The sequence below is a fragment of the Genypterus blacodes genome, unplaced genomic scaffold (assembly GCF_046128005.1).
Source record: "Genypterus blacodes isolate CSIRO-AG114 ecotype Tasmania unplaced genomic scaffold, CSIRO-AGI_Gbla_v1 ptg000008l_1, whole genome shotgun sequence".
In the NCBI taxonomy this organism is placed as follows: Eukaryota; Metazoa; Chordata; class Actinopteri; order Ophidiiformes; family Ophidiidae; genus Genypterus; species Genypterus blacodes.
The window spans coordinates 3,127,568-3,133,374 of record NW_027466822.1 but is presented as its reverse complement, the minus strand read 5'-3'; positions in this window follow the sequence as shown (position 1 = coordinate 3,133,374).

The window sequence follows — 5,807 nt, the reverse complement described above, 5'->3', positions numbered from 1 at the left end:
TAACTAACATATTAATACTAATAGCATATTAGTATTAATATGCCCCCAGGCATCCCCACTCTAAAATGCCGCCTTCACCACAAAAGAGAAATAACTATGCCCCACAGCGTGATGGAATGAGCAAGCATCGGTATTCCCCATCTGAAGAATCAGATGAGTACCAGCGGGAGTATGCTACATGCATCAGCTCTACTCCCTTGCCCAAGACCTTGAGCTTTTTGACCCTACAAACAAGGATGCTACTGTTAATAATTATCGTCGTGAAATTGAACACTGCCTTGTTGATTTGCCTCACGCCACTTCACGTGAGAAGTTGGAGCTCATCTGGAAAACAGCTTCCAGAACTCAACGCCATGAAAATTCACCAAATGCGAACAGAACCGCCCCGTGAATATTACAGACGACTGAGGAGTGCCTACTTTCAAGGAAGTAGTGAACCGGGCCTGGAAGAAGATCGATTTTTCCGCTTTCTCTTCCTCCACAACCTCCCTGTGTGAGAATACTTGTTATACTGATGTGTAAGCAGGGCAAACCCACCATGCAGGAGATTAAGAAAATGGCCCAGATGACTTGGGAGACAGTTGTACGCCCCACTGACACACATAAAGATGAGGTGAGAGTTTTGGGCATCCTGTCATCAGGACAGCCTGAATCAGGATTGGAAGGCTGCAGGAACTTCCCCCTTAGTGTAAACAGTGGCGCTGCACTCCCAAAACACCTGCCCTACCACCTGCAGGGTGGACAAAAGAACCATAGACATGGCCAAAAAGGCCCCTCTCAGGTTCAGCATAGGTCCTGAAGCCAGAACTCCTTCACAAAGAGACGGGATGCTTCAAACTGGGTCCTTAATTGCAGGGCGAGACAAAGGAGAAGACTTTGTAGTCTTTTGGAGAACATTATGTGAGGAAAATAATAATGAAGTGCCTGACAGAGTTGATAAAGAAACTCAATGCTTCCCACAGCCCCTTCAAGGTGTCAAAGGATGACCACATGAGGGCTGATAAGGACTCACTGTCAGCCTTACAGGACCAGGCACCTTACCTCTTCTACAGCCTACTCCATAAGCTGGGGACAGGATCCCAGGGAGCCTCAGATGCCCCTGGACAAAGCATGGCCAATTCCCAACACCTAATCGACTCCACTCCTATAGTTCTTAGGGAACCTTGTCCACAAAGTAATGCCAAGTCGATCTACACCTCAGTGTTGGTAAGGGCGGTACACACTTCACAAACACTCAAACGTTACACAGCAGATTTGATGATCCGACTCACATTCCACTATGTGTCCCACGTCAGACCACTCATCTACCACTAACTGCTTTTAACTCTTTCCAGAAGCAGATTACTAACAGTAACAACCTTCCTTTCTCTTTCTTCTTCCTTTGGATTTCCATGTTGTGCTTTTTCTTTTTGTATTAATTTAATATTAAGGTTAAGGTAGCCTAGTTAGTTCATCTGCCCAAACGTCGAAAGCCTTACTGAACTGTATTGTGAACATTCTCCCACACCCAAGGATTATCCAACTCCAGGTTGCTTTCAGGTTGCTCTTGGAGACCGTGGCTGCAACCCAGCCTCAAGACCAAAAAGGGGGATATGTTGGGAAACAGAGCAGGCCTCAAACTTGCCATGTGGTCTTTTGTGCACAAAACAAGAAAACTACAGTCCGCAGAGTTGTGGTAGACCAACCCCCTCTTCACACCTTGATGTGAAGATGTCATAGACTCAGCTCCCGCCATATTGGCCAAAAGGTTAACCATTGCCTGTTAGGTCATTTGCAGTATGAAAGCCTTGAAACCCCCAAATCCATTCTCTCCAGCTCAACTCAAAGCAGAAAGGAGACCTAAGAACCTCAACCCTGGATTTTTCTGGTCCAGTGAACACAAAACCTCCGAGGCCTGCACCTCTGTTTGCTTTTAAAATGGTCACTGTCACTCAACTTGTGGACCAAGCAGCGATTCACTTTCCCCCTTTTCTCCTACACAAGAAAGACAATTTTCCAACTTCTTCAAGCCCAGAACTGAAGACTTGGAGCAAACCTCACCACAATGGACAAACCATCGACTCAGTGGACCCTCAGCGCAGCTGTCCAATCGATGCTACAGAGAATCACAAAACCGACGTGATTCTATCTTATGTAAGGCTTTGATGTTTGGGCAGATTAAGATTTAGAGTCAGATTTAGATCTAAGTAGATGAATTCACTGTATGGAATGCTGCATTTTATATGTTTAATATTTCTGCTATTGTGTTCTTACGTTTTCTGACCGTGCTTTTCAGGACAGAACCTGCATGCTGCATGTTTTTCTCTCTCTCTCTGCGTTGGACGCCCAGAGGTCAGGTAACTGGCTGTGCCCCTATGACATCATTGCTATGTTTACTTTTAAACCTAGTTCACATGTGTATCACAAATCCTCGTTCTGATTAATGTGTTTTTTCTCTTCCGCGGTGTATCAATAGAATCTCCAAAATGTTTCATAACCGCATGCCCAATGTCATGCAAAAAGGTTCTTCAATAAAAAATATTCAAGAAAAACAAGCAAATTAGGATTAGCATTAGGTTTGGTGCACTGCAGAAGATTTTCAGATTTCAAATCGGGCCTCGGCTTTCTTAAATTTGGGAATGGCTGCTAAATGCTAAATATGTATTTTACATGCTAACTCTGTACTATGTACTCCATGTGCTACCGTGAATATCGGCACTACTGAGACACAACACAATATTTTATTGATTACATTTTTTCATTTTAAAATACTGCAGACCCCACATTTATTATTTCTTTCTCCCCTTCACACTCACAAACTCTCTCTCTCTCACACACACACACTAGTCCCCCGCCCGCACGCACGCACACACGCACGCACACAAAAAAACACACACAAACGCACACACACACACTTGTGCCCATGAGACTGGGTTTGCTTTTCCAAGCAGTGAGCAAAACAAACTCCACAGGTAATAACAATGACTCTAATGAAGTTGTTTGTTCACACCTCTTTTTGCCAGATGATGGAAACTCATACATCTACTCGACACATGATGCAACACACACACAAGGGACCAACACTTAAACAAGCAGTAAATCCAAAAGTATTGTGACACAGCATATCAACTGCCGACACTTTTCCTGCAGCCTCCCATTATACTGTATTTGTCAATGCATTGCCAAATGAATCCTACTATGATAAAGAAAACCATTATCTACTGAATATACAGTATGGGTGTGTCATCCTGCCACACAACCCAATAGAGTGAGTCATTTTAATGCTTACATATTTATCTACAAAGCCAAATTTTCTTTACTTCCATGTGTTTCCCATCATTGTGATCACCTGTCTTTCCTAATGTGATTCACCTGTGTCTCTTTGTCTCATCATCATCATCATTATCTTGTGTTGTGTTGTGTGTTGCGTGTTGGTGACGTATGTGGTGACGTTCGAAGCCTCGCGAACCTGCAGTGCCACGTGACTGGTTCGCGAATTTGGCGTGCAGTTCGAAACAAAAGGGGCAGCGGCAATGCACCTGATCCCCGACTTCGTGAATCAGTCACGTGGTACTGCAGGTTCGCGAGGCTTCGTACATCACCAACGCGCAAACCCTCCGGTGTTCCATCTTCATATTTTCGTTTAGTTTTACGCTTTTCTGCATCCATGGTGCTTCTGTCAGTAGCACTCTGAGACTGTGCGCGCACATTAGAATGTTTCTTGTTTGGAACATTAACACTACTTAGAGACATCCCTCAAGATCTCGCGATGACAAATTATATTGGAAGAAATATTACATTGAAATCGGACCGCTTTTTGTCTGTATTGCCAAATATAGACCTATGCATTTTTAGATGTTTATTTTACAATATTAAAATCTTATACACCAGAGAAAAATCAGTGAGCCCCCGAGCCGAGGGTGCTCGGTGCCGTGGGATTGATTGCGTTTCGCTGCCCCTCATATCTCGAATCATGCGCCAAACTGAGTCTTCGAACGTCACCACATACGTCAACAACACACGCCTCGATACGCGCTTCTGCATAATGTGACAGCTTTGGCGAAAGTGGGCTGCTGCAAGAAGTGTAACCCTGAAAAGTTTGTCCCACTCCGGGCCTGTCAGGAATGTTGCCAAAACTGTCAACATTTCTGTGTTTTGTATTATAAAGAGCCAGCCATTGCTCCCCAGGCATCAGCTGCAGAAATATTTGCCTGGATACTGGAGTTCAATAATTTGTTCAGTGTGATTGGCTTTTCAGGAGTACAAGGAGTGTAAATGTGTAAAATCTTAGAACATGCACTGACATGGAAATAATAACTTTAGAGTCATAGGTCACACCACACCAAATACACATGACCATGGAATTGTCTTTTATAAGAGAAGGGCTTAAACAAATAAAGAATTATCAAAGCATGCTCTGTAAGAGAAATAAGTTAAATGTGGTAGGAGCTACTTGGAAAGCTGGCAGGTCTTACTTCTGTTTCTAAATCCTCCATTGTGATTTCTAATATTTTCCCACATAAACCACGGCCTGAACCACAGAAGGGGCTGCTTAGTGCACTCCATGTCTGTTAAAGGTACAGGAGATCAGCCTTCAGCTCTCAGCCTACAATAAGTAACAGTGTTTCACTTTCGGTCTTTGTAAAATGCCTGTGAAGGTTCTCATGTCATGGCAACTTTTCTTGGGTCTTTGTAAAAGTCTAAAGATTTAATACTTAATATCTACCATATTGATTTAACATTTAGATATGTGAATAAAAAGATATAATTTAGGGTGCAATAGTATAAGACATTACAAGTACAGATTTATTTTTAAGTATTATTAAGAGCACATTAATCAGATTTTTTTCAATACTAGAAAACAAAAATCAGCATACATCATGTTCCACAGGGTGAGGGCAATGTATTGGGGAACTTAACACCATCAAAATTGGGCGCGTAGACTTATACCGATAACACTTTGGTTTGCATCAGTGTGCCTGCCACCAAAATAAATGTACCATAAATAAATATATGCTCCAAGAGCATATATTTTGTCCTGTCCTATTGTTACAGCCCTTCTGTGGAGAGGTTAATGTGAGAGGTGCTATGATCCTAGTAATCCTGCCCACTTGAATCTAAATTGGGCTGAATGTGGCCCCCAAACTAAAAGTGTGCACTTCGAAATTTGCGCTGGATTGCAGTCTGTCTCGCGGGCCGGATTGCCGGATTGGCTCGCGGACTAAGTAAGTGAAGTTGGATAATTTCCCACGGCACACAGGTTGAAAAACACTGGTCTAAGGTATCGATCACAGGTGATATGCGATCAACAAGATACAGTAATGACACTGTAGACAACTTTTAATTTGCCAGTGAAGTCAGATCACACAGATAACATTACCCCATGAGCAAGCACTTGGCAACAGCAGCAAGGAAAAACTCCCCTTTAACGGGAAGAAACCTCAGGCAGAACCGGGCTCTAGGTGGGGGGCCATCTGACTTGACTGGTTTACATACAATCTTAAAAAAAATAGGACACTACTTGCACACAAGCTCCACAGACGTGAATTCCAAATCTGCATGTGACCTTTCCCTCTTGTTCCTGTAGGCTCGTCTTTGCAGACATGCCCCCTTTATGGGAGAGTGCACGTCTCTGCATCAAGAAGGCCAGCATTGACTAATCCTGCTGATTAGCGGCGTGGTGTTACCAACTTAACCTAATTGCGATTTTGTCGAACCAGCTTACGCAAACGAGGCTGAGGTCGATCGAGTTTTCTTCGTAGTGCAGGCCATGGGTGCCTTAAATCTGTAAAGGGCATGATGAAATCAGGAGCTATCATGGCACGTGT